The sequence below is a fragment of the Ranitomeya variabilis genome, chromosome 2, assembly GCF_051348905.1.
Source record: "Ranitomeya variabilis isolate aRanVar5 chromosome 2, aRanVar5.hap1, whole genome shotgun sequence".
In the NCBI taxonomy this organism is placed as follows: domain Eukaryota; kingdom Metazoa; phylum Chordata; class Amphibia; order Anura; family Dendrobatidae; genus Ranitomeya; species Ranitomeya variabilis.
In genome coordinates this window covers 378,003,496-378,013,904 of record NC_135233.1, presented here as the reverse complement: position 1 = coordinate 378,013,904, position 10,409 = coordinate 378,003,496, and the positions used below count along the sequence as shown (strand labels likewise).

The 10,409-nt window shown below is 46.2% G+C and overlaps 1 long non-coding RNA gene across 3 annotated transcripts; it reads right to left on the bottom strand.

The window, feature by feature from the left end:
- Positions 1–3,586: 3,586 nt before the first annotated feature.
- On the bottom strand, positions 3,587–10,366 carry LOC143806131 (uncharacterized). 3 transcript variants are annotated; one of them, XR_013221398.1, is made up of 4 exons: positions 10,302–10,366; positions 10,060–10,244; positions 9,599–9,694; positions 3,587–3,882 (listed from the first exon to the last, which is right to left on the bottom strand). It is a non-coding gene; the product is annotated as an uncharacterized LOC143806131 (long non-coding RNA). The 3 variants fall into 3 exon arrangements; XR_013221399.1 differs by lacking the exon at positions 10,302–10,366 and adding an exon at positions 10,275–10,290; XR_013221397.1 differs by having other exon boundaries at positions 10,060–10,325.
- Between the last annotated feature and the right edge of the window lie 43 nt (positions 10,367–10,409).

Below are 10,409 nucleotides of genomic sequence, written 5' to 3'. Positions count from 1 at the left end.
ATCTGACAGAATTGCAGGGGTGTCAATATTTTTGGCCACAACTGTATGTGCGAAAAAGTATCTTTAAAAAGTTTCTTGATGGAAGTCTCGGATGCCTTAGCTATATTCAAATGCGTAGAATCAACAAATTCTGTTTCACTTTCAGAAGATATTTTTGAGTTGTCATCTTTAATAGAATCTTTTCTTAGAATATTCACCAATAATAAAAGGGCCTTGCACATGTTGATCATCAAATTTTCTGATGGATGATCCTCAGTGGCTCGTATTGTCTATTAATGAATTATGAGCAGCGCGTTGCCCTTCTAGTTCTCTTTGTACCAATTTTCCAGAATCATTTTTTTGTGGAAATTCTCCTATGGTTTCAGAATTTTCACAACTTTTTGAATCTTCTGAGGAAGGAAATGAATATGAATATAAGGATGAGATATCATCGGGATCTATGTCGTCGGATGAATAACCACCTATATAACCAAAAGAATCCATCTCTTCAAAAAATTCCTCAGAGTGAATACTCTCCAAATGTCCCAATAAGTTGAGGGACCCATTTGATTGATCCAAATTATTTTCTAAATCTTTATGAGATAAAATATATTCGTCTTTGGAGAAGGTATTTATTGTTTCTTTAGCATATTCAGGAGAGCAGGAAGTTACATTGGGAAGCATCCCTTTAATTTTCTCCAAATTGTAGTCTCTGGTAAAATGTATGGAATTACAAAGGGTATCTTCTCCTAGTAAATAACCAAGTTGCAAACTTACATCATTCCCATTAGGTAGACGTTTGGCCCCGTTTAACTATAGTTTAGTCATGTGTCCTTTAGTAGTGTTATAGCTCAATATATTAGGTGGTTGATGAGGAATTTTGGATTTAAGTATTGGTATTCTGCTTATCTTTCTGTGTTTTCCTTCATTTTGTGTAAACAAGATAACCTTCCCCTCTGGGACCTGCTGTATATGATGAGCCTCTGAGGATTCTCTCATTATCCTAACAGAATAGTAGTCCAGCCGCACCCTTATAAATGAGATTTGAAAAATAACATCTCTATGGATATCAGGGTGCACGTCCTTACCAGGGGATCCATCCCGGTGTCCAAGTCCAAATCAAATATAAAAGAGGGACAGCACCACAGCAGTTGTGAAAAAGAAAAACCACGTTTTATTCCTCCTCCTCTTTTATATTTGATTTCTCTCATTATCCTGTCAGAATGGAACTCCTTTGACAGGCTTTCCTGCTTTGCAGCACTCCCTTCCCCCTTTATCACCATTGTTAGACTCCCTCACCTTCTATTACCTTTGGGATGAATTCCGGGGCGTCATGTCTGAGGCTTCCTCCTGAGTCATGATAAGCAGAGGAGAACCTGAAGAGTCTGTGTAGTGCTGTAGATGTCGATTCATCCCGCTCTCTCCTCTGTTGCGTCACATTACCAGGAATTCTCGCTGCTCCCCGGCATCTCCTCAGGTCTGTGTCAACTGGCACAGTTCCAGGAACCACCACAGTCTGCCGTCGCCTCCTCAAATCTCTGTCAGCCGGCACCGGAGCCTCGGTATGGTCAGGAAACCTTGCAACATCATCGGTTTTTCTCATCTGCAGCATCACAGTCTCAGTGTCCGTCGTGCTCACCCACCTTCCCCCCCCCGGTCAATATAAGCTGATATCAGAGCCACAATAAGAGCAGGAGTCTTTATTACAAATGATTCTAAGGGTACCGTCACACAGTACCATTTTCATCGCTACGACGGCACGATTCGTGACGTTGCAGCGTCGTATGATTATCGCTCCAGCGTCGTATACTGCGGTCACACGTTGCAATACACGGCGCTGGAGCGATAATTTCATGACGTATTTGCGATGTAGAAGCCGTTGGTTACTGTGCCCACATCGTATACAACCTGTGTCACACGATGCAATCATGCCGCCACAGCGGGACACTAGACGACGAAAGAAAGTTTCAAACGATCTGCTACGACGTACGATTTTCAGCGGGGATCCGGATCGCAGTAGCGTGTCAGACACAACGATATCGTAACGATATCGCTAGAACGTCACGAATCGTGCCGTCGTAGCGATGAAAATGGCACTGTGTGACGGTACCCTAAGATCTATAAGGCTTTGATACCGTTGGGTTTGGCAGTGATCCAATTTATGAGGTAAATGTCCAGTCACTTTTACCTCATGAGAACGCAGGCCTCCATTAGGCTTCCCTCCGGTACCTCCCTGTCTCGGCAAAGGAATTTTTTTTATGTGTCATCTTTTATCTTATTATTTCCCAGTCCAGGCATATTCTTACAGGTTTTAGGACCAAATATACCCCAAATAAGTAAGCTGAAGTAGCTGAAATAGGGGATTATCAGGAGCTATGCAGAAGCACATCCGCTTGGTTTTAGTTTTTTCCTGTCAGACTCAGACATAACATCAAACCTATTAGACACGACCATTACACCTGCAGAACTCTGGACCTTCTTCCTGGCACTTTGACCGGTGTCATTCTCCTCAGGTTTATGAGAGGTCTTTTCCTTTTTGTTCCCTTTACTCAGATTGCCATTTTCTTCAGATACAGATGCTGATACTGAAGTGGGAGCATCTTGCGACTGCTGGACCTGAGGGACAACCTCCATATAACCTATGCACCCTCTGAACACTGCTGCTCTGGTGTTAATGGAGTGTCAGTAGTGTCTGTGACTTTCTGGCCTCCTCCTCCAGAGCCTCTGCCCCTGCCACCAACTTCCCATGAGGAAAGTCCTGCAGATATTATTATTTATATAGCACCATTGTGCCATGCGTCTGCACAGTCCCATGTGAAGGTTGTCCACAGAGGTAGTACCTGATGTTCTGGCAGTCTGCAGCTACATGGTCGACTTCCCTGCACTTCACAACTGTACAGGCATTTTGCCAGGTAAGGCAGGTTTCACATTTGTGTTTGTGAGCGCAGCGTTTGAACAGCATACATCTGCATGCATCATGCGTACATATATGTGACATGGTGTACGCATGGACATGCTTTTGTGTATGTCTTTTCCCGGGGTGCGGCGAACATATGTTGCATTTTTGGAGGCGTAAAAAATCCGACAAATATGCGCAGGCATGCCTCTGCTGTTAGAGTGCCCCCATATACTAGAGACGATGGAGCCTCTGCTGTTAGAGTACCCCCATACACTAGAGACGATGGAGCATCTGCTAAGAGTGCCCCCGTATACCGGAGACGATGGAGCATCTGCTGTTAGAGTGCCCCCATATACCGGAGACGATGGAGCATCTGATGTTAGAGTGCCCCCATATACCGGAGACGATGGAGCATCTGCTGTTAGAGTGCCCCCATATACCGGAGACGATGGATCTAGAACGTCTCAAGGCTGTATATAAGAAGGATATAAAGAGGAACCCGGGTAATGTGACCTGGGAGGAACATCCATGGATATGGTCAATGTTTCCTAATGTGTAAAGTGATGTAACAACATTTATTTCCTTTATTATTTTGTGATTTTAATGTAAATATTTCTGGAATCTTCAGTTGTCAGTTTCTAAATAAAAAGCTCATTGCATAAAGCCCCCGTCCGATCTACATATAACAAATGGCTCTGACATGGCGGATTGGGGCATTAGACCTTTATTCGGGCACACAGCAGCGCTCGGTCTCACCCCCTCCCCACCTCTGGACACAGGGGCTGTGGGGCGGAGGATCATTCGGCTGCTGCGCTGGGAACAGAAGGTTTTTGCAGCCACCATCACATTTTTCGGCTTCTTTGCTTGGGGCGCTGTCACCTAATATCGTGCCAGATTATTGGAAGGAGCTGCAGACATTGAGACGCCCGAGGACCCTTCTGTGGTGTCAGAAGTTAACGGGGTGGTAGCCGCAGGTGACATGACGGCGCTGTCCTTCTTGCATCCTATATAATAGAAAAAAGGTGATGTAAATGTGAAGCAACTATAATAATATACACAACAGCGGGGACACACCCGAGCGGGCACACAAGATGGGCAGCCCGACACAGAGGAGCCTCAGATAAGAGGAGGTGGATGTCAGACCACAACTGACTCCAATAGACAATGCAGGAAAGATGGAGCCGCTCACCAAAAAGGGAAATGCTGAAGAGACTTAAGCTATGTGCACACATTGCAGATTTGATGCTGCGGATCTGCAGAAGTTTTCAATGTGTTGTACAGTACCATGTAAACCTATGGAAAACCAAATCCGCAGTGCACATGCTGCGGAAAAAAACGAGCAGAAATGCTGCGTTGTATTTTAGGCAGCATGTCAATTTTTTGTGCGGATTCCGCAGCGTTTTACACCTACTCCTTTATAGGAATCTGCAGGTGTAAAACAAACGGTGAAATCCGCACAAAAAAAACAAAGTGCGTTTTACCTGCGGATTTTTCAGCACACGAGTCCGCAAGGTGGGCACATAGCCTTAGGCTATATGCACACCTTGCAGATTCTGAATTTCTTGGCAGAAAACACAAGTCAGAATCTGCGCTTTTTTTGGTATGTGCACACGTTGCAGATTTTTGTGCGGATTTCTTCCTTTTTTTTACCCCTGCAGATTTCTATTATGGAATGGGTGCAGAAATGCAGAAGATCTGCACAAAGTAGTGACATGGTCCTTTTTTGAATCAGCTGCGTTTTCCGTGCAGATTTTTACGCACCATTAGCACAGCATTTTCTTTTGCCATTGATTTACATTGTACTGTAAATCACTTGCAGATCTGCAGCGTTTCTGAGCGGGAAAAACACGCTGCGGATCCCCAGGAAATCTGCAATGTGTGCACATAGCCTAAACGAGCTGTCAGTGTCGCCGAGTGGATGGGACGAACACTTAGCCAGTGCCACCATAGGTTCCATGAAGACTCCAAATACTTTACCATAAAGTGACAGTTCATATATAATCACCTTATTATAGAGCCCAAACAACACTGCCTGATCCAGTGCCATACAGCATCAGTTTGCCAGTCTTGCTTCCTATACACTGCTCATGCCATTTTTTTTTTTTTTTCCAAACTGTTTTTATTAAACATTTTCAATTAAACATTTTCAACATTAGCATATTAACATACAAACATAGGTACACGGAATTACCTCCCTCTTTCCGGTATTACAGAAGCCCATTATTAAAGACGGTAGCTATTTTAGCGTTCCAATTTGCAAATTAAAGGCAAAGTACCTCTCAATCAAGATAAACATAAGGCTAAAAACATAGAATTCAACATGGAAATACAATACGAGTGGACTACCACTCTGTAACTAGATAACCCCAAATGGTGAGAGAGGGGAAGTTATAGCTGAAGAAAAAATGAAAAACAAAAAAGAGGGGGGAGGGGTCAACAAACAGATTAGGGAAAGTCGAAGGGAGGGGAAGGGAGGGGGAAACACACGGCTCCGCACTTCGCCCAATGTGTTATTTAGGAGACCACTCCGCTCACAAGGGTGTTCGGCCCGCTACCGCCTGTTCCAGGAACCATGTAGTTGTACAGAAGCATTGTTTGAGCCTCTGTTGTATATGCGTTGGAAGGATGGGTATAAGTGGCTGCCATAGTTCAAAAAAATTTTGGGTTTTTAGTTCTTTCTGAAGGGATGCTTCCACCCAATCCATCCTAAATAGGAAGGAGAGTTTGTCCAGGAAGATCCTCAGGGTGGGCACATTAGGTGCCAGCCAGGTTTGTAAAATCGTTTTCCGGGCCGAGGCCGAAATCATGTATAGGAATTTTCTACCATGAGTGGGGATCACAACCCCTTCATTAGTAATGTACCCGAAAAGAGCCCAGGCTGGGGTAAGAGCCACTCTATATGGTGTATGCGTATGAGTAAATACAAGTATGCGTTGCCAAAATTGTTGGATTTGTGAGCAAGCCCATAAACAGTGGAACATGTCTGCCTCGACCTCTCCACACCTGGAACAGATCGGACTCGGTATATTACCCATAAGAAAGTTGCGCCTTGGCGAGATATAGGATTTATGCACAATCTTCAACGCCATTTCCCAATAAGATGTAAACGGTGTAAATTTAAGCGTGTTCCTCAACATTTGTAGAATCAGAGTAGGTGTTAATGACGGGTCACTAAGCTGCCACTTCATTATTCCTGTGGAATGTTCTTCCCTCTCGGTCTCAGTTCTTAGGAATGTATAGTAGTCTGACACAAGCCTTTTCGTCAGCTTGCATGTGGTAAGTTTAGTTATCAGCCTATCCTGCCAGTCATTATCACTGAAGCCACAAGTAACACTTGTCACACAGCTCTGTAGTTGCATGAAGTGGAAAGGGTGTATTGATGAAATCAAATAAAAGTGTCGCCTGGTTGAAGGTAAGGACCTTTTTGGAATGTACATCCACTATGTCTCCCACCCTGCCCAGGCCTAGTGTTTGCCAACCATGAAAAATGTGGTGTGCCTTCCCTGCCTGAAACCTAGAATTAGTACAAAACGTCTGTGCCAGTGACACCCGTAGTGATAGCTTTAATCTACGACGTATGACCGCCCAAGACCGCCAAATTGTTGTAAACAGAGGATTGGCTCTCAGCTCCTGGGGCATCAATGTGTAAGGCTCATGTAGTACGTTTACCAGTGACCTACCTCCCATTAGTAATGTTTCAACCGCTAGAGCTGAGTATGTAGAGGTACCCTTCAACCAGTCTCGGAGAATTCGCATGTTTGCTGCCAGGTTATACAGCTTAATGTCTGGGAAATTCACTCCGCCACTGGTTCGGGTTTGTGTGAGGGTGTGGAATCCTATTCTGGGCCTCTTCCCCTGCCAAACAAATCTGCGAAACAGACGGTTAATATTATGTTCATCCACTGGTCTCAGATAAAATGGCAGGACATTGAATAGGTATAATCGGGGAAATGAGATCATTTTTATCAAATTTGCCCGGCCTATGAAGGACAAGGTAAACTTTTCCCATGCTGTCAACTCGTCCTGTAATGAGGTGATGTATGTTTGCAGGTTAGTTTTGTAAAGTTTTGCCGGGTCTCTCGTGATCTGAACCCCCAGATAAGTCAAGGAGTGAGTCTTCCAGCGCAAAGAGTGTTCCTGTGTCCAACGTGGTTCAGAAGGCCCAGAGAGCATCATTGCCTCAGATTTACCAACATTTATGGTGAAACCCACCAACGCCCCCTTCTGTTCTATTGTTCTAAGGAGCGGGCCCAGAGACTCCCGCGGGTTTGACAGGAAGATCAATAAGTCATCGGCAAAGGCCACAATCTTAATTTCTGTCGCCCCACATCGTATGCCCTCAAGACCCGTCCAGCCATGGAGATACTGTAAGAAAGGGTCCAAAGCCAGGTTGAACAATAAGGGCGATATCGGGCATCCCTGTCTCGCCCCTCTTTCCAAATTAATCTGAGGAGACATCAAGTTGTTCACCCAAAGTCTAGTAGCCGCGCCACGTTGAATATTCTGCAAAAATCCCAGAAAAGTCTCTCCAAAACCCCTGTAGCGCAATACTGTATTTAAAAATTTCCATGAGATCGAATCAAACGCTTTCTCCGCATCAAGGCTGAGAAGCATTGTCCGGGGATAGTTTTGTTGTTTGGCCATAACCGTAGCCGCTACCGCCAATCGGACCCCTAAGGTCGAGTGTCGCCCCCTCGAAAACCCCAACTGTGAGGGTGTCAATACCTGTGGCAGAAATACCTGCATTCTATTCGCCAATATCTTAGCTAAAAGTTTATAGTCTACATTCATTAGTGAAATAGGGCGAAAGGAGCCCACATCAAGGGGATCTTTATTTGGTTTGGGTATAAGAATTGTGTGGGCCTCATGAAAGCCCTCCACCACCTCCCCTTTAAGATAAATATCATTGAGTATATCCACTAGAATAGGGGTATTATACGGTTGCAAAAGCTTATAATATTCTATGGTCGCTCATGCCATTTTTAATATGTGGGTGATGCTTAGGGGATGGGGGCATAAATTATAGCAGAAAAAAAAAAGTATATTTATTATTATTGTGCCATTTATTCCATGGCGCTTTACATGTGAGGAAGGGTATACATAGTAAAAACAAGTACAATAATCTTAATCAATACAAGTCACGACTGGTACATGAGGATTTTTTTTTTCTGCTATAATTTACACCCCATCCCCTAAGCATCACCCACATAATAAAAAAATAAAAATAACTAAAAAAAATAAAAAATAAAATAGTGCTTGCAGTGAGCAATGGTGGCCACAAGAGGGAAGTCGTGTAGATCATAGTAATAAATGTTTAAAGGGACTCTGTCACCCCTTCCAGCCGTTAGAAACTAAAAGAGCCACCTCGTGCAGCAGCGATCTCCATCTGCGCACGCGCGGAATCCCGCGGCCATTTTCCTGAAGCCCCGGGCAGCAGAGCGCTCCATCTGTGCAGGCGCTGCCACAGGAAAGATGGCCGCGCCCACCGGTAAACGGCTGAATAGCGAAGACCGCGCCGTTATTCATCTCCTGGGCAGTGGATTCGCCTGCTGGACATGCGCACACCACTACGCCACCAACGTAATGATGAGCAGGATCCTGGGGGACAAACAGCGCTGTGACCACGCCCATCCGACCTGACCAACTTGAGTGACAGGACAAAACGGCCACTTCACTAAGGTATTTCGGCAGCCTAACGGGGGTGTAAAGGCACCAAAAAGGCACTAATGTAAAGCCCAGCTCTGCCCCTATTTCACACTATTTTTATCTAATCTTTAAAAAACGGGGTGATAGGTTCCCTTTAATTATAAAACGCTTTATTTCTGCTTTGACTGCACCAATAACTAAAAGAGCCACCTTGTCAGAATGCAGCATTACTGCTGCACAAGGTGGCTCTTTTAGTTTCTAACGGCCGTAGGGGGTGACAGAGTCCCTTTAATACTATGATGTACAGCACTGCCCCCTTGTGGCCACTGATGCTCTCTGCATGCACTACCATTTTGCAGAGGAGGCATGACACAGCAGCAGAGACTGGTCACACCACAGTAACAGCATCAGGGCGTCAGTTATAGGCTGCACGCACGGGAACGCAGGGATCCAGATAGAAGATGTTCATGTCAGGCCTTATAAGTGTGCGGCAATTTGGTTCTGTCCACCAAATTACAGAACTTGTTTTCATACATAGATAGGGTCAGGTGATAAATCCTATAGCCTGCAGTCACCACTAGGGGGAGCTGCCTGTATCAGGACGTGTACAGCTAGTAAAATGTGTGTGCAGTGAGCGCCCCCTAGTGGAGGCAGCAGGCTGGGTGACAGTTCGGCGTTGTGGCCCCTGCTGTATCCTGTAGGTTCACATTGCGTTAGGGCAATTCGTTTAGCGCTAGCGGATTGCGCACGCAATGTTTATTTAGGGGCCGCGTTTAGGGGTCGCGGTAACGTCCCCGCTCTCGCAGATCCCCGATCTGCGAGAGCGGGGAACGAACCTCGGGCGCGCCACAGGAGAACGGCACATCGCTAGCGCGAACCGAAAAAGGCGATGCGCTACAGGAAAACTTCACATTGCTGTCAATGGGTGCGCTAACGGACCCGTTGCACGGCGTTAATTGCGACATTTTCCCCGTGCAACGCTGTCCGTTAACGTGCACACATTAACGCAATGTGAACCTAGCCTTATTATTTAGGGTGAAGGTATAGGACGGCTGCACCGATGTGTGCTGTTACCTTGGCGCAGAACACATGATGGCTTCGTGGACCCGTGGGCCGCCACCTTCTCCGCCTCGCCCCCTCCGGCTATTTTGCGAGCCACATACCGGCAAGCTGCAAAGAAAAACATGAAAAAAAAATCTAATGTTGTAAAACTTGTTCTACATTTCCCTGTATAATAAGGAGATCGGTCCGCGCCTCCTCCGCCATCTTCTATGGAGGCGTCACACCCCTGGAGCTCAGATCACATCATGGGGGGCAGCAGGAGACCACCCAGAAGATAAGACATTGAAGACCATGCACATTACATGCGACCACTCTCCCTCCCTGCACCTGTGCTCCATTGTCACAGCAGAGGGTTCGTCACACTGTAGCGAGGCTGAGAGCTGAGCACCCGCCACTGATACATTGTAACGAATTCTCAGGGCAGGATGGAGTCATCAGGACGTCAAGCCCCTCACCCTGCTCACAGCACTCACCATTAATGATCAGTCACACCATGGTGTCCTGCCTGCTGAGTGCTGTCTCCTCTCTGTACCGCCGCCTGCTGACTGTCTCCTCTCTGTACTGCCTGCTGACTGTCTCCTCTCTGTACCGCCGCCTGCTGAGTGCTGTCTCCTCTCTGTACCGCCGCCTGCTGACTGTCTCCTCTCTGTACCGCCGCCTGCTGACTGTCTCCTCTCTGTACCGCCGCCTGCTGACTGTCTCCTCTCTGTACTGCCTGCTGACTGTCTCCTCTCTGTACTGCCTGCTGACTGTCTCTCCTCTCCAATGTTACACAAGCTTTCTGCAGTGCAGTGCAGGAGGGCGGTACCGCAGTGCATGCTGG